This window comes from Schistocerca serialis, chromosome 9 (genome assembly GCF_023864345.2).
Source record: "Schistocerca serialis cubense isolate TAMUIC-IGC-003099 chromosome 9, iqSchSeri2.2, whole genome shotgun sequence".
In the NCBI taxonomy this organism is placed as follows: Eukaryota; Metazoa; Arthropoda; class Insecta; order Orthoptera; family Acrididae; genus Schistocerca; species Schistocerca serialis.
In genome coordinates this window covers 75968618-75993650 of record NC_064646.1, presented here as the reverse complement: position 1 = coordinate 75993650, position 25033 = coordinate 75968618, and positions in this window count along the sequence as shown.

The window sequence follows — 25033 nt, the reverse complement described above, 5'->3', positions numbered from 1 at the left end:
TGGTGGGAAGCAGTAATATATTGCTCTACAACCAGTGGGCAGTAATTAAAACTGAGAATACACTTTGAAAGAAGCGGGAACCTTAACACAATTCGAATGCATCTATTCCCAAGGACTCTAAGCAGATTCGCAGGGCTAGACGATGACAGTGATAATGACCAGAATCTCATTGACCCCGCCTGTTGTTAATGGGATATGTCAGGGACTTCTCGTATCTGATTCAATGCTAGTGCTCAATACTGTGCACGTTCAGAATGTAAAATTCACCATTATTGTCTTGGAAAGAACATAGTATATGTGCTCTCCCATTAACTTCTCCAGACAATGCAGTTGGTACATACTCCGACAACGACCCAGCATCTTTTGTTGCTTTAGCAATACATCCGCGGATGGCCCATTTGTTATTGTCTTCCACTGCTCGAAAAAAAAAGCGACAGCCAATATAAAACTGACGATATGTCCCTTTTCATGGTGTTGATACAACGCACAGAAAAAAGTGGACCTATTAAAAATTTTATCATCATATACACAACTGCCAACAATTGTACGTGCCGAAACGCACTAACGTAGTTTAAAGGCGACCTTATCATAAAAGTTTCGCAAGAAGAATATGGACGTACGTTCTAAAATATTCGTCATGGTTCTCCATCCGCGTTTCATCAGTGGTATTGAAACGGCAGTGCCGCTACCCTGTTTTTGTGCTTCGTTGACGGTTTTCCTCGATACGAGCTGAATAAAAGAAGATGGGGATCGAGACGGTGAGGAGTTAGAGGGAGGGGGAGGGGCAAGGGGAGGGGGGGGGCTGTGCAGAATCTGTTGTATCGCAGAGAGCGAGAGGAGAACGCTGACGGGGGGAACCGCAACGGAGTCCGCCAAGTCTTCGGCAGCCACCCCTCCCACCCAACAGTCCGCATCGATTCATCAGGCTAATGGCTGAAGGAATCCAATGGGCCGAACCGAGGCGCTCCGCTCCGGATGAATAATCAGCGCCCGAGACATTCCGAGATCGAGATTTCTGACTGAGCCGCGCCACCGCCCGACTCGCTTCTCCATCTGCGTGATTGTTTTCCGTTCTTCGTGTCCGCGTCGTATCTGGGACGAAAGTAACGATCTGACGTTTGACGATGTGGCTACGCTGTTTTTGCTACACATTTCACTTTCAATTTTTTTTTACTACGTGAAATGCACTTGCAGTGCCCCCGCTATTCTGTAGCGTGCTGCTGTTGGCAATTTCTTATCCTTGGTCGTAGCGAATCTGGTGATAATGTACGGCAGCCACTGAGAATCGACGAATATAATGATTTCTTTCAGCAGAATTTCCGAATCGATTACTTTTTTCGATATGGAGAGTGCGAGATGAACTTCTATTGCTGTGCGATTTTACGAATTTTAAGGTTGGTTACTCATTTTAATGTTTTTTTTTCCATAAATAGTGCGATTTCCAAGATTTCTGTAAGAGCGGGATCTACAAGTACGGCATACATTACTGTGAGGGAAAAGAGCAGCAACCAGCGTTAAAGTCTTATTATCGGGAGATGCTGTCCATTCCTTCCCCCACCCGCCAGGGTAGCCGAGAGCGCTAACGCGCTGCTTCCTGGACTCGGGTAGGCGCGCCGGCCCCAGATCGAATCCGCCCGGTGCATTAACGACGACGGCCGGTGTGCCGGCCAGCCCGGACGTGGTTTTTAGGCGGTTTTCCACATCCTCCAAGGTGAATACCGGGCTGGTCCCCACGTCCCGCCGCAGTTACACAGCCCGCAGACATTTGAAACACATTCACGCTATTTCACGATTAACACTAGACACATACAGCTGGGGTATACTACTTCCGTCCCGGGGGGTATGGGGTGGCGGCAGGAAGGGCATCTGGCCACCCCTTAAACTTAACGATGCCAATTCCGTACTTAACCCTGCCGACCCTGCGAACAATGCGGGATAAGGCAGCAGCAAAAGAAAGAAAGAAAGCTGTCCATTCCCCCCCATCCCACACACAATACTTTTTCTGCTGGCAAATTTACCGAGTTCCAGGTTGGTTTGGGACGTGTGATGTGTGAGGCTAATTCCGTTGGTTGATTTGCCGAAGGCAACAAATGTCAACCCAAAACAGCATTTGGTAACAGTCTGTATTTAACGTAGATTGGGCTGTGATAAACTGGACGTGAATTGGGGAAGCTGACGAATACGAACACCGAAAGATGTTGGCAACAACAGACTGTTGTGTAGTGTTGCCGATGTTTGCGTACCTCGTTACTATCACCAACTTATGTGTGTCTCACTTCCTAATTTGCCGCAACTACTTAGTATGTGGTGAACTTGGTATCTAACCGGGCAAAATAGCTGTTAACTTCTAGGTACATTAAGAACGATTGGCTGCCGACACTCGATGCATCATTCGTCGGGTCCATTTAACACTACGCGAACGAAAAATGGTTCAAATGGCTCTGAGCACTATGGGACTTAACATCTGATGTCATCATTCCCCTGGAGCTTAGAAATACTTAAACCTAACTAACCTAAGGACATCACACATATCCATGTCCGAGGCATGACTCGAACCTGCGACCGTAACGGTCGCGCGGTTCCAGACTGAACCGCCTAGAACCGCTTGGACACAGCTGCCGGCATTACGCGAACAGTAACCAAAAACAGCACTCAACTGAAGAGCGACGGACACCGTAAGTGCACTTTGATCATATAGACTTGCGAGGTGCCGGGGCTAGCAGTGTATTTAACACTAAATAATTCTAGAATCTTCATATGAAACTGATGCTCTAAGCCCCCCCTTTTCTAACTCCGACTTTTGCTGTTGCACATGGATTAAGAAGAAACGCGAACTGACTGCAGTCGACCCTGCAAGTGGAGTAGAAAAGAGTTTGGCACCTGCAATACTTTAATTGGATAGAAATTAATTAGATAATGGAAAGTTTCATTAACGTAGTGAGAAATGAAAGGGTTGCTCTACCGATTAACAGAATGAAAGTTCTGTCCAAAATAACAATTTGATTTATTTTGACAGAACTCAAAATAATAAACAAAACGCTTGAAACATTTACAATACATCAAATTGGATACTCAAATAAATGCTGTGAAGGTGAAGTTGTCCATAAACTAGATTGTGACATTTATGACCAAGCGCTATGTGGAGCCAATTCCTTGCAACTCAAATCTTAAGAGCAACACTCAGCAAACCCAACATTAATTGCTGCTACAGTAGTGATAACTCATACAATGAACATCCTAGACAGAACCACGTAAGAAAAGACGGGAACAGGCGCGCTCTGCTGAGCTCTGATTATCACAGAGCAAAATTCCCTAGTCTGCCGGTGCTGCGGACATACATTACCAAGCTGTCTTCTTAACTGGAACGACACGATCTGGCGTACCGGAGGCGATGGCTGGTTGCTTCGACGTTCCGTCGTGGTGATGATAATGTCACGAGTATAGCCCGAAACAAATTATCCTGGTCTGGTTCTTCCAGACTAAAGACTTCCTAGCAACACAGATGCGCCTCTGAGGGAGACGAAGAAGGCTCGCCACACAATCACTGACGGTACAGATATTGATTTTAACAAGCGAAGTCACACAGTAACTCCGATACAGTCAACTTTAGCCAAACTGCTCAATACGGACAACACAGGTCGCTTGTACGCAGAACGCTCAATTGCCAACTGTATTCGGAAAGCTACGTTGAAGTCGAAACTTCAGCAACTTTGTCAAACAGTCACAGTTACTGTTCTTCAAGACGTTCAGCCAGTCACATGTGTCCACCGCCACTTCGGATTTTTCATTTCTAACAGCAGCAGCAGAGTTAATATGTGCTGTAGGTTTACGTTTTTGTTGGAACCGTAACGTCAGTCGTCAGTTGGCATTTTATGGCAGCCACCTATAAATTGGCAACTTCTGTAGGCACTTATAACTTCCATATAAAACGGGGCTACTTATCTTACTTGGCATTATCATTCTCTCAAATCTTTTTTTTTTTTTAATTCAGCGCTGCTCTCAGTTTCTTAAAATAAACTTAGGCCTATTGTTTGAAGTTTTGCATTCGCATCTGCAAGATGTAGGAAAGAAACCTCTTGTCGTATCAATATTATTTCCCCCAAACGACAAGAGGTTCATTTTCAGAAAACTCACATCAATTACCTTTAATTATGATATTCACTCCTGTCTTGATTCATACAACTTTTAAATCGATATGAGCATGTACAGAGTGAAGTAAACTACTACTATTACAAAGAAAGAAAAACACCAAAAGAGATATTTTAGATATTATCAACGTGTTTGCTTGTACTGAAAATTTTACTTCTCCGACAAGAGGTCCCTTTTCGCTTTCCGTCTCACGTACACAGAGAAGTCTCAACGCTAGGAAATTGTGCAGAATTATATGGCTGTTGACCTTCAACGAAAACAAAAGTAACTACCCATAAATAAGCAGAGACATACATTACTGTATGAATACGTGATTGCAGAGCAATCTCTTGAAGTTGTAATAACCATAAAATATTTAAGAGTAACTGTACAGAGCGATTGAAAGGTGTGTGACCACATAAAACTAATCATCTGAAATCAAAGCACCGGATGGAATTGATAGAAGATCATCACGTTTCGTTACAGGTTCATTTAGAAAGCGCGAAAGTCACCTCCAGTGACAAACTTCCATTAGAGGCGTTGCGCATCACGATGTATTTTCTTGATCGTACGCTCCCAGAATAGTTCATCAATATATTGCTTGCTCCTGTACCTAGTGAAAAGACCTATAAGGTAAAATTAGAGAGTTTTGAGGTCACATGGAGGCTTACCAGCAGTTGGTCTTCCCGCGAATCATTCGCAACTGGAATAGGAAAGGGCAGAACTAACAGTGTTACACATAGTACTCACCATCACACACCATAAGTTGACTTGCCGGATGTAAACAATGCTGGAAGAAAAGTTAGCACATCTGGAAAGACAGCGTCGATTTTCAACCGATGACGGGTTACGACACCTGGGAGATAGTAGACAGTAGGTTGTAATGGTTCTTTAATTTCGAAACCATTGCCACCCGCCAACCCTATTTTTCGATACCGCAGATTAATGAATTTTTTCTACGTAATGTCTCATATTTTTCACTGTATTCAAATTCGGTTTCTTTTTTATATGTATGTACGTCGATATTTTGTGATGTTGAAATCGACATAATATCTAGTGTGATTATCTTTGTACTTATTGTTATCTTTGAAACTGGCTTGTGACTTTTAGCGCGGAAGCGTACAGGGTAGTCAAGTTTTTGTGCTGAATGAACAGTCTTGACTTTGTGTTGGAAATGAAAAGTTGAGTCTGAGTTTTGGACGATGAAAAATGTGAGTTGTATTAAGAGCAGTAACGGCTACGAAATTGTATGATAAAGTAATGTTTTGAACATGCGAAAGTATAAAAAGTTCAATAAATGTGAATTTTTGTGAAAAGTGAGTGTCAAGAATTATTTTCAAGTGACCATTGTTTAAAAAAGTATGAAGCACCTTGCAATGAAAAACACAAATCATCAAATTAATCCTGAAAGATTGTCTTCGTAAGTTCTTCAAGTCGGTGTAATGAACATCCGAGTGCCTTTCGCAAAAACAGCGACAGTCACGATACCTAGACAAAATTTTTAATTACGAGCCAAAGCCAGAGCGAGATCGTCGTTGGATTGCAAATACAAGATAAGCGATATTATTGTTAATTTTCTTCAGTGACTGTAATCAATTGATGTAGCAACACCTGCCACATTAAAGACCTTTTAGTTGCGCAAAAAAAGATCATACTTTGAGTGCGCGACGTGATAATTTTTGAACTAAGTAACTGTTAGTGGAAGTATTGTTATAAGGTGTTCAGATAATGGTGTCAACATCGTCCGCCAACAGATAGCGTAGTGGCATAGGTAAGAGAGCAACATCTGTGTCCACCGTTTAATAGGAAATACTCACAGCCAGTTGGCTCAGTGTGGTGCAAACGTGTGAAGCGAGCAGGCAACTAGGTCACGGAGACGCAAACGTGCTTCCTGCAGCCAACTGAGCGAGTTTGAAATAGGGTCAAATTGTGTCCTACCGAGTGGTGGGATGGTCCTTTCGGAGAATCGGACGTGGTGCGTCAGTTGTGGAACTATACTGGTATCAGTAGTCTCGTGAACATTCTCACACCCGAAGACGAGGTTCTGGACGTCCACGCAGCACACACGCCCGCTACGATCGTCGTGTTGTAAGGGGAGGAGCGGCACATCGTACAGCTATCACAAGACAGGTAACAAGGCTCACGAGCCCAGACGTGTCAACATGAATTGTTGTCAGTCGGTTGTTAGCAGTGGGATTATGGACACGTACACCTGTAGCCCCTCTTCCACCCACGCCTCAGCATCGAGGTGCACGGCTCGATTGGTACCACGAAAGGATCACTTTGTAACCTCCTCCTCACTTATCGACCTTAATGACAGTGAAAAATTAAACCGCGTGTACCTAATGGAAATTTGGGAAAAGCAATCGTCACCGAAGTTAATCTGTCGGTAAAGAGGGAGGAAAGGGTTACATCTAAATAAAAGGAAAAATGCAAATGAAACTGGTGGAAATTTATTTTGAAAAGAGGTAAAGTTAATAAAGAAAGTAAATGTGCGGCCGTTACGTTATCAACTAACCAGCGGTAATTAGATATTTGAGGTTTGGGGGAAATTACGGTCGCCAGTCCTATGGACAGTTACTATAGTAACTGAAAAAGAAAGGTTATTACACATATAATTAGCACTAGAAGCGTGGCAACTGAAGGTTGACACGTGTAGTGTGAAAACTGAAAGTTTGTCAGAAGTAATAAATTTCGCTACACTCTGACTTAATTTAGCAAAAGAATTAATAAAACCGGAAAATTGAAAGTTAATTTAGTGACTGAGATTAATAGTGAACTTTGTTTCTGAAACATATCGAAATTCAGTAAAATACAGTTAGTCTTGGGCTACCTCAACAATCATTTCAAAAGCTACTTGAATCTACGCAATTTAGAAATAAGAGATTTAACTTTGAACTTCAATTAAATGATTCTGAACAATTAACAATAGTAAAATTTAGTACGTACCAAGCTGAGCTGGAGTCACAGGTAAGCTAAAATATGCAAACAAAACTCGCACTCTTAATTTGTGCTTGTGTAATCTACACTCCTGGAAATTGAAATAAGAACACCGTGAATTCATTGTCCCAGGAAGGGGAAACTTTATTGACACATTCCTGTGGTCAGATACATCACATGATCACACTGACAGAACCACAGGCACATAGACACAGGCAACAGAGCATGCACAATGTCGGCACTAGTACAGTGTATATCCACCTTCCGCAGCAATGCAGGCTGCTATTCTCCCATGGAGACGATCGTAGAGATGCTGGATGTAGTCCTGTGGAACGGCTTGCCATGCCATTTCCACCTGACGCCTCAGTTGGACCAGCGTTCGTGCTGGACGTGCAGACCGCGTGAGACGACGCTTCATCCAGTCCCAAACATGCTCAATGGGGGACAGATCCGGAGATCTTGCTGGCCAGGGTAGTTGACTTACACCTTCTAGAGCACGTTGGGTGGCACGGGATACATGCGGATGTGCATTGTCCTGTTGGAACAGCAAGTTCCCTTGCCGGTCTAGGAATGGTAGAACGATGGGTTCGATGACGGTTTGGATGTACCGTGCACTATTCAGTGTCCCCTCGACGATCACCAGTGGTGTACGGCCAGTGTAGGAGATCGCTCATCACACCATGATGCCGGGTGTTGGCCCTGTGCGCCTCGGTCGTATGCAGTCCTGATTGTGGCGCTCACCTGCACGGCGCCAAACACGCATAAGACCATCATTGGCACCAAGGCAGATGCGACTCTCATCGCTGAAGACGACACGTCTCCATTCGTCCCTCCATTCACGCCTGTCGCGACACCACTGGAGGCGGGCTGCACGATGTTGGGGCGTGAGCGGAAGACGGCCTAACGGTGTGCGGGACCGTAGCCCAGCTTCATGGAGACGGTTGCGAATGGTCCTCGCCGATACCCCAGGAGCAACAGTGTCCCTAATTTGCTGGGAAGTGGCGGTGCGGTCCCCTACGGCACTGCGTAGGATCCTACGGTCTTGGCGTGCATCCGTGCGTCGCTGCGGTCCGGTCCCAGGTCGACGGGCACGTGCACCTTCCGCCAACCACTGGCGACAACATCGATGTACTGTGGAGACCTCACGCCCCACGTGTTGAGCAATTCGGCGGTACGTCCACCCGGCCTCCCGCATGCCCACTATACGCCCTCGCTCAAAGTCCGTCAACTGCAGTTACGGTTCACGTCCACGCTGTCGCGGCATGCTACCAGTGTTAAAGACTGCGATGGAGCTCCGTATGCCACGGCAAACTGGCTGACACTGACGGCGGCGGTGCACAAATGCTGCGCAGCTATCGCCATTCGACGGCCAACACCGCGGTTCCTGGTGTGTCCGCTGTGCCGTGCGTGTGATCATTGCTTGTACAGCCCTCTCGCAGTGTCCGGAGCAAGTATGGTGGGTCTGACACACCGGTGTCAATGTGTTCTTTTTTCCATTTCCAGGAGTGTAAATATTGTAGCCAGCTACGAATACTTTAACTGAACTTTGAAATTAAAGCAGTGAAATCGAATGATGCTGGCGTTTGAATTTCAACGACACTCGGGTTGATTCCGGAAAAGGAAGGGACCCTGCTTGGTAATGCAATAGGGACAATGAGCAACAAATGTTCATGCTAAGTTGCTGTAATTATAGTTACGAAAGTGGAACAGTTTGAAAAGCTGAGGTCTGCCATACAGTTCTAAAACTTTACGTGCTTCCAGTCTTCCTTGTTGGTTGATTGAAGGTTTGAAGCCGTCGATCGAGGAGGTGGCGACAGTCACTCATTGTCGGCCGTCGCTGTTGCAGAAGCTGGATGTTGGCGCGCCTTCTTCTCGACACGGTCACCAGGCGAAACGGGCTCTTGATGTGCGGCAGCTAATTCTTCCCGTCCGCGACACCGTGTCAGAAACCATCATAGCAAGTCGAGCGCAATTGCATGCTGCCCAACCCCGAAAGCGCGGCAACTCGCGGGAGCGTCACACATCACACCTGCTCCACTGCACCACCCCAGACAGACTCCCTCTGCTCAGCCCGCGCTCCACGCGGCAGAGTTAACCCTACCAAAGATCCTAAACACTTTGGTTCTCCACACGACCTATCGATGTATTCGTTCGATAGCATAGTTTTCCCTAGGACAAAAATGGTTCAAATGGCTCTGAGCACTATGGAACTCAACTGCTGAGGTCATTAGTCCCCTAGAACTTAGAACTAGTTAAACCTAACTAACCTAAGGACATCACAAACATCCATGCCCGAGGCAGGATTCGAACCTGCGACCGTAGCGGTCTTGCGATTCCAGACTGCAGCGCCTTTAACCGCACGGCCACTTCGGCCGGCTCCCTAGGACAGACCCAGCGTATAAATACAAGTAATATTCACAAAACAAACCAACATAAATGCGTAAATATATATCTACAAACAGTAAAACAATTACAATATATAAAGACACAGAAATGTCATATCTTGAGGTAACAAAACAAGGAAAAAAAATTATAGTACAATAGATGGAAATAGGAGGATATGCATTTCCGGCGTTACAACTTGAAATGGACTTCAGCGGTGAAAGGAGGTGCTTCCTGCACACAAGTGATGAGCATCTGCGCGCACGACGTGGACCAGGTAAGCTCTGTCTCGTGGGGTGCATTCGTCCAAGACACGCTGGTCACACCCCAGGCCTTATGGTGTGGGATGCGATAAGCTACAACTCTTGTTCATCTTTGGTGCTTCTGGAGGGGACGCTAAGCAGCACTTGGTACGTCCAGAATGTTGTTACACTCGTTCTTTCGCCGTTCTTGCAATAGGAGGGTAATGTGTTGTTCCGCAAGGACAATGCTCGCCCACACACTGCCAGTGAAACTTGTAATGGTAATTGAATTACGTAACCATTACTGCACCTCACCTCAACCTCTCGATACCAGCAATATTCTACTGTGTTTCTGTAAAATAGTTAACACATTTCTGTGACAACATTCAGATTTTATTTCATTAATGTAGAGGTACTTCGATACATCGAAATGTATATCTTGCAATGATATTAGTCTTATGTGTATTCTTTCTTTTGTCACTATGATCTTTGACGTACTTCTAACTCTGATTTTTGGGCACGTAAGCGGTTATTATAGAGTCAAGCTTTGGTCGTCATGTTAAAAAGACGCAAATTGTAGTCAGTTTATGAAATGTGAACTTTAACAGTGAGGAAGATATTTTCAAGTATGTTTCATATGTGAAGTGATGTTTTGGAACGAGTTACGTGATATTGCAACAAAAATAATAAAAAAGAAGTGTAACTTAAATTCGGAGTGCTGATTACATCACCATTGTCCTAACTTGCAAAAGTTTAATCTTCAAGAATGGTTTATGAAACACATCTATAAAACTTTTGAATATCGCAGAATAACACCTAGGCCTCTTTGCATCCGAGCTTGGAATCATCACTACCTAGATTTTCGACGATTGAGCCATGAGTTCACAACGAGACCAGCGTGGGAAACACGAAAAGATGAGTGCCTAGTTTATCCATTATTTGAAGAAATGACTTTATTAACTGTGCTCTAATGACACCTGCCACATAATATAACTTCGTTGTTGCCCGAAAATGCAATATTTAGCAGCGTGAGCAACACTACAATCATAATTAATTTTTGACCTTTGTTGTGGTAGGGTTGTTAGAAACTCAAGATTATCTACAAGACGTGGAGGACCCATAAAACTCATCAACCAACAACTCCTACAGAACCACGTGAAGAGGTGGAGCAGGCCTATCCTAGGCCAGTATTCGCCATCTGTACGATCGACTGGATGCTAGAGTCAGTGCCATCACTGGCGGCAGTGAAGGCTACATCACCTACTAATACGGGTGCTTCAGCATGGGACGAAACCTGGATCCCAGGTCCCTCAGAACCGCTTGTGCTATTAATCTGTAAATGTAATCACTTCATGTACTCCATACGCACTGTTGCAACATCATCTCATGAGTGTATTTGAAACTTCTAAATGGATGTACTGTTTTTTTTTCGGCGGTGTATGTGTCTGTAGATGTAAATGTGCTATTACAATTCAACTGATTCCCTAAAGTATCGACTATGTTGTTTGCAGAATGAGATTTTCAGTCTGCAGCGGAGTGTGCGCTGATATGAAACTTCCTGGCACATTAAAACTGTGTGCCGGACCGAGACTCGAACTCGGGACCTTTGCCTTTCGCGGGCAAGTGCTCTACCATCTGAGCTACCCAAGAACGACTCACGCCCCGTCCTCACAGCTTTACTTCTGCCAGTACCTCGTCTGCTACCTTCCAAACTTTACAGAAGCTATCCCGTGAACCTTGCAGAACTAGCACTTCTGAAAGAAAGGATATTGCGGAGACATGGCTTAGCCACAGCCTGGGGGATGTTTCCAGAATGAGATTTTCACTCTGCAGCGGAGTGTGCGCTGATATGAAACTTCCTGGCAGATTAAAACTGTGTGCCGGACCGAGACTCGAACTCGGGACTTTTGCCTATCGAGGGCAAGTGCTCTACCATGTTGTTGTTGCGGATGCAGAATGGGCTGTAGAAAGACCCCTGGGGGCCACGGGCACTGCTGCTCTTCCCTTGACTGCGGGCCTGTACTGAGGAAGAGGACCACCCTCCCACCCCCACCCCTTCGCCCTTACCGGAGGGAAGCGGCGTCGGCCGGTGTCCATCACGTACCGCCCTCCGTTTCACGCTCCATTACGCGCCGTCTCATCCGAAGTGGAGGTCGCCGGCCTCCGCCTCGGCCTTGCGGGTCCGCCGCCCCCCGCTGCATAAAGAACGCCGCCGCCGCCGCCGGTCACGAGCACCGCCGCCGCCCACCCACTCGCCTCTCCGCATCGCCTCCCGCCGCGTATTTAAATTTTGGAATACCTTTAAAACCGTTTGGCGGTAGCGCCGTCGCACGGATGGGATACGCACCGACGTGCGAGCGTTCGTCGTGCTCGAGGCCCGTACGCCACATTTTTAGCGAGAGCCGCGCTAGAATTCCGCCTTCGGTTGCGTCTATTAAACTGATACCGCCGCCTCACCCCTCCCTCCTTTACTTTACTCCTTCGCTTCCACGCTCACTTTCCCTCCACCTCCTCCCCACACCTCCCCCATCTCTTTGCCCCGCACCTCTTCGACCCCTCCGCGTTCCAGAACTTTCAAAGGCGCTCCACCGCGGCGTACTACTACGTGCTGCCTTCTGTTTCATATTCTATTTCTTCCACAAAACGAGATATAAAGGTAACGCAGGAAGGGGAGCATCGGTGGTGTGAGGGGGAGTAGGGGTGTGTGGTGTCGGAGAAAGGGGCGAGGCCGCGGGTGTCGGGATACGTGACGCAGCCGGGGGAAATGAGATCAAGAGAAGAAAGCCAAAAAAGCTCTCATGAACAATGTATGGCCGCCAGAAGGGTTCAGCACTCGGCGCGCAGCCCGAAGCCCCGCACACTCTCGTCAGATGACGGACGCCCTGCCGGGTCACCGTCGCAGGCTGCAGTCCGCCGCCAGCATCTGGGGCCTCGGACGCTTTGGCCGCCTTTCGGATGACTACGAAACTCCGTGAGGGTTGTTTTTTCTTTTTTCTGAATTGCAACTGAGAATGTTGTAGAGGGTGTTTCACAATTATAGCGAAAATACAGGTTGTAATGGGTACAAGTGCAGGTATTTCTATTGGTGAGTGAGGACAGTGTACTGAACGACATACTGTATATCAGTATTTACTTCATTTACAGAGTAATAATTTTAGCTATTTGAAGCAGTGCGTTTTCACGTTGGTTAGTACCTCCTAGCACAAGTGGCAACAGAAAGCTGTTAATACTTATTTTCCAATGGTTACCAAGGCAATGTAAGCTTTCACGGCCGGTATTGTCTTCACTTAAAACTTCCGGGCTGATAGGCCGTGGTCGATGTATAACACTGTCTCCTGTCGTTTCGTCTCCGACTGCGGGAGACATCCTCAGAGGTGCTGCAGTTCGCCGCTTTACCTCCGAGGATGTCTCCCGAAGTCGGAGACGAAACGTCAGGAGACAGTGTTATACTTCGACCACGGCCTATCAATCCGCAAGTTTTAAGTGAAGGTTACCAAGGCAGGTGTCGAGGAGCGGACACGTGGGCTAAAACTGTTGATCTATACTGCTTATTTACAAATCACGTTCAAATTTTGGCGAATCGTTTGCAACGAGCCGCGAAATTTGTGGGGATCAAGACACCAAGGGAAGGGATGATTTCAGTGACGCCTTTCATGCCAAATCCTGAGGCTTTTTCGTGTCGATTCTGACAATGAGTGTCGTTGTTCTAGCCTTATCTACATCTACACCTACATGGATACTCCGTGAATCATATTGAAGTGCCTGGCAGAGGGTCATCGAACCGTCTTCACAATAAGTCTCTGTTCGCGGGAACATCTACATTTATACTCCGCAAGCCACCCAACGGTGTGTGGGGGAGGGGACTTTACGTGCCACTGTCATTACCTCCCTTTCCTGTTCCAGTCGCGTATGATTTGCGGGAAGAACGACTGCCGGAAAGCCTCCGTGCGGGCTCGAATCTCTCTAATTTTACATTCGTGATCTCCTCGGGAGGTATAAGTAGGGGGAAGCAATATATTCGATACCTCGTCCAGAAACCCATCCTCTCTACACCTGGACAGCAAGCTACACCGCGATGCAGAGCGTCTCTCTTGCAGAGTCTGCCACTTGAGTTTGCTAAACATCTCCGTAACGCTATCACGCTTACCAAATAACCCTGTGACGAAACTCGCCGCTCTTCTTTGGATCTTCTCTATCTCCTCTGTCAACCCGATCTGATACGGATCCCACAATGATGAGCAGTACTCAAGTATAGGTCGAGCGAGTCTTTTACAAGCCACCGCCTTTGCTGATGGACTACATTTTCTAAGGACTCTCCCAATGAATCTCAACCTGGCACCCGCCTTACCAACAATTAATTTTGTGTGATCATTCCACTTCAAATCGTTCCGTACGCATACTCCCAGATATTTTACAGAAGTAACTGCTACCAGTGTTTGTTCCGCCCTCATATAATCATACAGTAAAGGATCCGTCTTTCTATGTATTCGCAATACATTATATATGTCCATCTTTTTATCGATGGATGCGGGACTCGGTATTTCGATAGAAGATGTCAAATTAAACGCCTTTCAGCCGTCAATTTTCAACCTTATTTTGTTGGGCAACGCGTTTTAGCGTTTTACTACGCATCTTCAAGCCCCTGACGACGTCTAGGAATAATCTACCTCGCTTGTGATCAAAACAGGGGCCAGCAATACTGGTATTAGTAGATATTTGTTGCAGTGTTCACTTCAGTATTGCTGGCCCCTGTTTCGATAACAACCGAGGTAGATTATTCCTACATGTCGATCAGGGGCCTGAAGATGGCGTAGTAAAACGCTGAAACCCGTTGCCCAATGAAATAAGGTTGAAAATTGACGGCTGAAAGGCGTTTAATTTGACATCTTCCACCTACGCAATAATTCTCTATTATTTCACTCTCGAACAGGGCGCGGAAGAAACGAACACCTATATCTTCCCGTGCGAGCTCTGAAATATCTTATTTTATTATGGTGACCGTTTCTCCCTATGCAGGTCGGCATCAACAAAATATTTTCACATTCGGAGGAGAAAATTGGTGACTGAAATTTACTGACAAGATTCCGCCGTAACAATAAACACCTTTGTGTTAATTATGTCTACCCCAAACCCTGTATCATGTCAGTGACTCTCTCTCCCTTATTTCGCAATAATACAAAACGCGCTGCTCTTCTTTGACCTGTCTCACTGTTCTCCGTTAATCGTATCTGGAAACGATTCCAGCCCGCGCAGCAATACTGTAAAAGAGGACGGAGAAGCGTAGTGTATACGATCTCTTTAGTAGATCCGTAACATTTTCTAAGTGGTCTGTCAATAAAACGCAGTCTTTGGTTTGCCTTCCCCACAACATTTTCTACGCGACCTTTCCAATTTAAGTTGTTCGTAATCGTAATTCCTAGGTTTTTAGTTGAATTTACGGGTCTTTGGATTTGACTGATTTATCGTGTGCCCGAGACGTCAAAAGGAGGAGTGAAATGTGGCTAAGAGAAGATGTGACGACTTTACAATCGCGTGACGATTCTAATATGGCGTGAAGCGTCGCCTAGCTTTTGCACCGTCACAGGGAAAGGTGTACGCACCTATGAGCCAAATTTCCAACTTATTCGTCCGAATGGGAGACAGTTACAGGATTTTGAAACAGTGTTGCACAATGTACATAAGAGACATTCACGAAATACAAAGCAATGATTCTAAATGTTGATATCTCATTGTTATCACACGTGCGATATGTTTATCGAGCTTTTATATTTACATACCTAATGTACCTATTATGTAACATCTTAAAAGACTATAGCGTAACACCTTGTGAGCTTCGTTCCGAATCCGAAATCCTAACTGAAAGTGCTAATACTATCTATGTAACTGCTGTGTTCATCATTTCGAATGTTTTATTGTTGAGCATTTCTAGCTAGAGGCTACAGCTCCAGGATATAGAGGCAATGTTGCATAAGACGTACATTGAACCTCTAACAAATATCGTATTTCTTACCGCCTTGCGTTAATACCACAACAAAGTGGAAGGTGGGGGCCACATAATGATAATGGAACTGCAGACAGAGTGCTGCAATTAAACAGCTTTGAGGCCTGAATCCATGTCAGCGCTTTTAATTACAGACACGGGTCGGTAGCCGCTGCGACGCGGTATGTGTATTAATGGATGCCCCGCGGTCATAGGTAGCCGAAGGCAATTCCGGAACCAGCCGCTCTACCGACACGTCGGTGAAATCGCGTTTAGCAAGCGCGCAGCAATGAAAAGCGTGTGCTGCCAATTAACTGGTCCACGCTTGCACCGAAATTTACATGGCCACGAACTTCTATTTCAGGAGCGGTGAAAGGAAATTCTATTTGAACTAATTAGAGCAAAACGCCCGGGTTCCCGGGTTCGATTCCCGGCGGGGTCAGGAATTTTCTCTGCCTCGTGATGGCTGGGTGTTGTGTGCTGTCCTTAGGTTAGTTAGGTTTAAGTAGTTCTAAGTTCTAGGGGACTTATGACCACAGCAGTTGAGTCCCATAGTGCTCAGAGCCATTTGAACCATTTTTGAATTAGAGCAAACATAGTTGTTGCAAGGAGAGACTCGTACAACTAACAAAATTTATTTTCTTAGCCCTTCCACAGTATTAGAAGAACTGAAATCGGTAAAGTTTCATGAAGACGCTTGGCTCTTGTTTTTTTCTGCTTGTCATGATCAGTGGCAGCTATGTCTGACACTGACTCTGCAGCAATTAGCTTCATTTCCACGCATAATGTAACACCCCCACCCATCACTTATCTGGTTTTGGTGTGTGTTCACCCCAGGTAATTGACTAATAGATCAACAGAGAGTGCAAAACTGCCGCAATATCGGATAACGCAAAGAAAGTAATAAGGCCCTGTGACTCCTGATTGAACTGCGGTGGCAGTGTTGACATTAATTGATTCAGAATTGATCCCTTTTAATTAAAAAGGGGTGCAAATTGATGTTATATTCAGCTATTGAACACCAGACGCAAATGTTGAACATAAAATTAATTAAGAAAGTGACTTGGGATTTCAACTACTTGATTGAAAACAGATGCAGTCGATTAGCACAGATTTATTTTAACTCACGACCTTCAATCATCACATTACATGACTCTCCTAACAGGCAGTGGTGATAAACTGCGTTTGCGTGGAGTAAAGCGCGATAAATCAAAAGTAATTCCTATCGACTGACCCAGGCGTAATGCGAAGTGCGAGAAGAATTCTACAATACACGGCCCATGAAACCCTCGTGTAAACTTTGCCGACGTGATACGACAAATTAATCAGTGGCCGGAGCGGGCGCAATATCACCGAATACGGCGTGGCGGAGCGGCGTCGTTGTGTGGACGTCAGCCGACCTCGGGGTGCTGCAAGACTGTGCTCGTCTATTCACTCCTAGCTATCTTGCTCAGTACATAGCTGAACCAAAACTTCCTATCTCCAAGCTCAATCGTTCCCTTTGCTAAGTCCTAAACTGCACAGATGCTCACTCTTTCTCAGGCAAGCTGAGTCAAGAAGGTCACGTCCACACTCTAGGCAAGCTGGGAATGGAAGACCTCTGCGGAAACTTCTCATACTCCGTTCTTCACCTCGGTTTCCCCTCCAGCAAAATCACTTACGCCAATTGCAGTGCAAGTCGCGTTAATTATGCGTCACTTCCCAGTGCCGACCAATGCCTGCTCTGGGAAGTGAACGAATTCCCACAAAATTTCCCTTCCTCTCAACTTCTCCTATTTAGCTCCTCCCAGGCCACCCATCAAGGTTAGCATCTGCACAACACCACGTTTTCCGGAATTCTGACTCCCAGGAGAGTACTTCAAATTCCTTGGGCCTACGTTCCCATCGGAGGCCAACGTATTTCGTTCTGTCGCTCTTCACCTGATTTTCTTCAGACTGCGGACTGTGAATTCAGCATGAAGTTGCTATAGTCACGAACACGCATATTTTGACCTCTGTTGACCGCTCCACCGTAGCTTTGCGCGGCTTTCTCGCATGTTTCACAGAAAACGGGAAGACGGACATTTATCAACAGGCGTACAAGTTCTCCGTCTGTTTCCCGGTACACCAGCATGGGTCAACCACCCACTCACTGTCACTCATCTTAAGGCGGCTGGAGGTTGTGCCCCGTTACCACTTTCTCAGAGCTTGAGCCGCCCTAAGCTGCCTATTGTCACTTCCCTTAGCCGCTCCCCCGGTCAATTCTGAGTACTTCCCTGGGGTAAACTAGCCTCCAGTAAATCAACGCGTTTCCACAAAGTTTTCATGTCGTGTGAATTACTTCAAAACCATCACCTGGCATTAATTATTCCAATACGTCCATACTATACCCTCTACAAGATGCATTGTGCCTTGTCAGTCATTTTTGTTCAGCCCTACTGTTCACTCAACGTGAGTTAGGTGATCTTTAATGACTTCGTGTAAGGGGCATAGTTCTTGCCATCTTACAATAATATGCAAAATATCTGTAAAAATAATACTCTCAATCCTTTTATCGGAAGTGAACTGATTATTGAAACAAGTTTATCAGAAACAAAAATGTGATATAGAACAGATTCACAATGCATACTCAGCCTTTGCACTAAGTTATTCAGCCAGGATATTCTCCAGGGGCATGGCTTCGCAACGTTTTAGGAAATGGCTGATGCATTACTGTAATCAACTAGTCAATCATTAATAATATTTTTTTTTCTTCAATGAGTATGTTTTGACATGTAGCCCATCTCCAATACCCTACATGGTTTCTATCACATTTCTGTCCTCCTCTTGGCTGGGTGGTAACGTGCTCGCCTCCCAAGCAAGCGGCCCGGGGTTCAGTTCCCGGCTGGTTTGGTGATTTTCTGAACTCGTGGCCTGGGTGTTGTGCTGTTCTCATCATTATTTCGTCCTCATCACCGGCTCGCAAGTCCTCCAATGTGGCGTCGACTTAAATAAGACTTGCACTTGGCGGCCGAACGTCCCCGGATAGGGGCCTCCCGGCCAACGATGCCATACGCGCGTTTCATTTCATCACATTTGTAACAAGCTTGAAAGGTGCTGCAACTACCCGGCCAACGATGCCATATGCTGATTTCATCACATTTCTAACAAACTTGAAAGGTGCTGCAACTACCTGGATTGGCATTATTACGTAGTACTAATATTTAGTAAGAGAAATAACGCACTATAAACTTGCTACATCCTACAGAAGAACCATGTGTGGCAATAGAAACATACATTATGTGTGTAGACAAGTGCCTTACTTGCACTGTTTCTCGTCATGCACATCACGGACATTTAGTAGGCTATGTTTACTGTAAGGAGGTTTTCTTTACATAAGCGTTTCAGGAAAATGTCATTTCATATTAAGTTAGAGATGAGGAAATAATGACCCTTCAGCGTGTATGAAATAATATCTTTTGTTGATTGGGTTCCACAGCTTTTGTAAATTGTCGAAAGACATTGTGTACTACCATAAGCTTTTGTTGAATTTGTTCTTTGTTGCGTAAACTGTTTTGGTCAGAAACTAAGTATTATTTATAAATATTATATTTTGACATTCTGTTTCTATGTACTTGCATGTAATTCTTGCTGTTAATAAAGTTCTGTAAGTATTCCTTGCATTTTTACTTCTGCTTTCTAACGTTATTTTGACCTGAAGGTGTCCAGAGTGCATGAGGTATGTACTACTGGTACCGGCTAATGGCCTTTGACCGAAACCGGTCGCACAATAGATAATAAATTGAGCATCATCTCAAGGTGTTACGTGTCACTTTTGCATTGTATGATACAGTGCAAATGCGTATAACACAATCACCCTAGCAACCACAAGAGATTTAAACAGGGAGATCATTATGGCAGCGAATTGTCAAGATTCTCCCGCACCCCTCTTTTTTTTCACTGCTCGATTGGCAACCACCGTATTATTCTGATTCAGGTATAGTTAATTAATGTACAGACAAAATAGGGACAGGTTTTTTAGTTACCGACTACATGTAAAATGAAACTGTAGCCAATGGCCTTGCCCAGTGGCAGCACCGGTCTCCGCCAGATCACAGAAGTCTGGCGCTGCCTGGCTTGGCTAGCACTTCGATGGGTGACTGTCCGGGTCTACCGACCGCTGCTGGCAAGCGAGGCGTACCCAGCTGTTGAGAGGCCAATTAAGGAGCTACTTGGCTGAGAAGTAGCGGCTCTGCTCACGAAAGCTGACAACGGCCGGAACAGCAGTGTGCTAACCACATATCTCTCCATATCCGCGTTCGGAGACCACTGTTGTCTGAGGATGACACGGCGGTCGATCGGTATCATTGGACCTTCTGTTGCCTGCTCGGGTGGAGTTCAGTCTGCATAATAAAATCGGTGTGTTTTTTGACACGAATAACGATTCGAAAATTTTCTTATTCCACTAGCTGTGTTACAGCACAACACATTTCACTTCGTATTTTTATAACAGCGCAAGCCCAGACAGCCTTGCCGCAGTGGATACACCAGTTTCCGTGAGATCACCGTAGTTAAGCGCTGTCGGGCTGGTCGGCGCTTGGATGGGTGACCATCCAGGCTGCCATGCGCTGTTGCCATTTTTCGGCGTGCACTCTGCCTCGTCATGCCAATTGAGGAGCTACTCGACCGAATAGTAGCGGCTTCGGTCAAGAATACCATCATAACGACAGGGATAGCGGTGTGCTGACCCCACGCCCCTCCTATCCGTGCCGGCCATTGTGGTCGAGCGGTTCTAGGAGCTTCAGTCCAGAACCGCGCTGCTGCTACGGTCGCAGGTTCACATCCTGCCTTGGGCATGGATGTGTGTGATGTCCTTCGGTTAGTTAGGTTTAAGTAGTTCTAAGTCTAGGGGACTGATGACCTCAGACGTTAAGTCCCATAGTGCTCAGAGCCATTTAAACCTCCTATCCGCTACCTCCATTGGGTTGTTGGATGGTCCCGGTAGGCCACTCGTGGCCTGAAGACGAAGTGCTTTACAAGTCCCGACAGGAGTCGGTGCCATATTCAGGACGCTGGTCGCATCTACATCTAAATCTACATCCACATGATTACTCTGCAATTCACAATTAAGTGTTTGGCAAAGGGTTCATCGAAACATCTTCAAGCTATTTCTCCACCGTTTAAATCTTTCTGTGCGAACAGAGATTTCATTTTATCATGACGATAGCTTTTCCTATGTAGGTGGACGCCAATAGAATATTTCGCAATCAGAGGAGAAAATTCCTGACTAAAATTTGACGAGAAGGTCCTACTGCAACGAAAAACACCTTTGTTTTAATGATCGCCATCCCAGTTCACAAATCATGTCCGCATCACTCTTTCTCCTATTTCGCGATAACACAAAACGAGCTGCCCTTCTTTGAACTTCTTCGATGTCCTCCGTTACTCCGATCTCATGCGGATCTCACACCGCACAGCAATACTCCAGAAGAAGGGGATAAGCGTGGTATAAGCAGCATACTTCATATACCTGCTCCACTTTCTAAGTGTTCTGCCAGAAAACGCAGTCTTTGGTTTCCTTTACCCACAACATCATCTATGTGATCCTTCCAAGTTAAGTTAGCCGTAATTGTAATCCGTAAGTATTTGGTTGAGTTTACAGCCTTTAGATTTGTGTGATTTATCGTGGAACGGAAATTTAGCGGATTTCTTTCAGTACTCATGGGGATGACGTCACACTTCCCATTACTTAGAGTCTGCACCGTGCAGATATCTTGTCTAAATCATTTTGCAATTTGTTTTGATCGTCAGATGTCTTTACAAGTCGCAAATGACTACATCATTTGCAAACAACGTAAGAGGGCTGCTCACATAGTCTCTTACGTAGTTTATGTAGATCAGGAACAACAGAGGGCCAAAAACACTTCGTTGGAGAACGCCAGATGTTACCTGTGTTGCAATTGATGAGTTCCCATCAACTACAACGATTTGTGAAAGGAAATCACGAATCCAGTCGCACAACTCAGGCGATACTCCGTATTTAAGGAATTTAATTGGAAGACGCTGGTGAGGAACGCTGTCGAAAACCTTTTGGAAATCTAAAAATATGGGTCTAATTTAGCATCCCCTGTCGGCAGCACTCACTACTTCATGAGAATAAAGAGCTAGTCAATAAACCGTTTTCTTCGAGGTAATTAATACTGTTCGAATACAGTATGTGTTCAAAAATCCTACTGAAAATCGAACTAAGTGGTATGGGTCCGCAATTCAGCAAGTTACTCGTATTATCTTTCTTGGGTATTGGTGTGATTTGCGCAGTCTTCAGGCACACATCTTTCGAAGAGCGAGCGGTTGTATATGATTGCCAAGTATGGAGCTTTTATATCAGCATAGTCTGAAAGGAACCTGACTGTTATATAGTCTGGACCGGAGGCCTCCCTTTACCCTTCGCTTTATCAAGTTATTTAAGCTGCTTCGTTATAGCGCAACTAGCCGACGCAGTATTTCGCCATACCGACAGCTTCCTCAATGGCGACTCACTTCTCCAGGCGATGACCAACCTTCAGGCCGTTTGGACGACACTGAAGTATGCGTGAGTACTTGTCCTCCGCATTAACAAGCAGCCTTTGACCATATCGTATTTACCCCCAGGCCAGCTGAGCAGCTCGTCAGAACAGCTGGGCTATGTATCCCTCCATGTGTCGGATCCCACCGTAGGAGCCGGCCGGAGTGGCCGTGCGGTTCTAGGTGCTACAGTCTGGAGCCGAGCGACAGCTACGGTCGCAGATTCGAATCCTGCCTCGGGCATGGATGTTTGTGATGTCATTAGATTAGTTAGGTTTAATTAGTTCTAAGTTCTAGGCGACTGATGACCTCAGAAGTTAAGTCGCATACTGCTCAGAGCCATTTTGAACCACCGTAGGATTTCCGACACCCACCTGATGCAGCTATATCGACTTTGGTTTCGTTCTGCCACCGTCTCCTCGAGACCACTAGCCAGTGATCCTGCCGCTGTCTCACGGTCCAACGAATTAACACAGGTCCTCCCAGCTCCAGAGCACCTGGGACCTATGTCGAAGGAGACAGCTTTCCAGATGTCAGTCCAGGGTTCGTCATCCGGACATTATCCTACCATCTCGTACTAGGCTTTCACTGGCCTCCTTCTCTCCAGCAACCCCAGCTGGGACTCCTGCTACGCCATCCTGAGTGAGCAACAGCCAAGACCGCTTGCTACTGGGTTGCCTTTGTGAGAAGCGCATACAGTGGCAGAACCATACCGGCACAAATAGGTGCAAGGTTCAACGTCTGTCACTGTTGTCTGCTTACTGCAGCCACGCTGCTCTACGTCTGTTTAAGGTTACGTAAAGAGCTTGAACGACTTTTGGCTATCATCATCGTTTATGATTCCACTCTCCTCCAGCCCCTGACAGCATTACAATTTCGAACTGAGGTGGGATTTTTGGTAAGACACTGGACTCGTTTTGGGTGAATGGTGGTTCTAATCCCTGTCTGTTCAACAAGATTTAAGTTTTGAGTGGTTTCCCTGAATAGTTTAATGGGCTAATCTTAAACAATTTAAATTTTAGATACATAAAAGTTACCTTTTCTCAGAAACTATTGGGAATAAAAATTTGAAAAAAATGACTCACAGGTTACACGTTTCTAACCAGTTTAACAGAGGGATTTCTAAAAATTTTGATTAGTTTAAAGATAATTATTATTTTTGTAAAGTGTGGGCACAAAAATAAAAGAAGACTATGGGGCTAATTTCTTTGAGATTTACCAAATAAGAAATCCCCTGTATGCACAATACTCCAGTGGATGTACATTGTAATTTTGAACAAATTCTAGCAAGATAGCCTAAATTATTCCTTATCTGAATTTAACATTGTGAGACAACTAACTATTTTCAGCAGTCGGCGGCCATGTCCATGTAGGCTGACTAGCGCCGAAGAGTTGCTGCGCCAGTGAGTGGTGTACTGTAAGACATGATGGCCCCTGTCAATAGAGCACAGTGAGAGCCCTTGCTAGGTAGAAAACGGATGAGAAGGTTGAGAGTTTCTGCAAATTCTGTGGGACAGGGCAGTGGCCCCCAGGCGTCCAGACTCTACTACAAAACATATTTGTGAAGGCACGAGGCTTTTAGCGAGTTAATGGCCGTTCTTTGGAAAGTTCGAAATCGACACAACAGGGGCGATTACGATCTTTTTATGGAGGAATGTGGTTCCATTTAAGTCATGCTTTTAGCAAAGACACGGTGTAAACGCATGGGAAAGAGGGCGTGAGGCTGAATCGTTTTTCCTTTTCTCCCACTTAGTTTTAGAGACGCTGCTTGATCAAATCTGTGTATGCAGAGCAGGGGGGCAGTTTCCTAGCTTCGAATGCCGAGCTCCAGCTCGTAATTGGCTTGTGCTGAAGTGTGTGTAGTCTAAGTATGCATATGTGCTATGCTACTGAGCTGTGGAGGAAAGCTGTAGAGTAAGAGAAGATCACTCCTGAACCGGCGCTTCGCTAGTAAAGAACTACAGGTTTTTACCTAGATGCTGGCCGATGTGGCCGAACGGTTATAGGCGCTTCAGTCTGGAACCGCACGACCGCTATGGTCGCAGGTTCGAATCCTGCCTCGGGCATGGATGTGTGTGATGTCCTTAGGTCAGTTAGGTTTAAGTAGTTCTAAGTTCTAGGGGGCTGATGACCACAGATGTTAGGTCCCATAGTGCTCAGAGCCATTTGAACCGTCTTTTTTTTTTTTTTTTTAACCTAGACAGTGAGACTTGTGTTTTATGCTAGTGTGCCACTTAGAGCCTGTGCCAATCACCATCTGAACTGTCAGAGGCGCTGCTTCTTGTATCACGCACACAGGAAGTCATGCGTGGCTTTACTTATTTGTTTTGCGTAGGCTATCTAAACGTTTGACGTATTCCATCACTTATAGTCGCGTCACGGAGTCAAATTAGCTTGGCAGACCACCAGTCGGGTTCACCTGCACACTGGAATCCTCCAGGGTTACAGAGGCTCGTAGGTAAGTATCTGCGTTCCGAATGAGCTTAACACCAGACCGCGTACTTGCATATTTCCGGACGCGCGCCGCTAATAACAGATTGCTGTTCATAAGTGCAGTCGGCGAATGAATCGTTCTGTGCCGACCTCACCTGCAGAAGGGTAAAGTATTCGCTGCTACGGCTTAGGGCTCCAATATATGCTTCTCAGCAGCCTGTTCTTTGGAACCATATTTTTCTTTGTGGAATAGTGGAGTACAGATACATGATAGTATCATAGTTTTTGAGACATGTCACGGATTCACATTTATGAAGTCAGATAAAGTGATTAGTTTTGGTTAGTGTGGTGTGTTGATCCCCATCTGATCAGTTTATTAATCATAGACTGCATATTATGGAAAGCG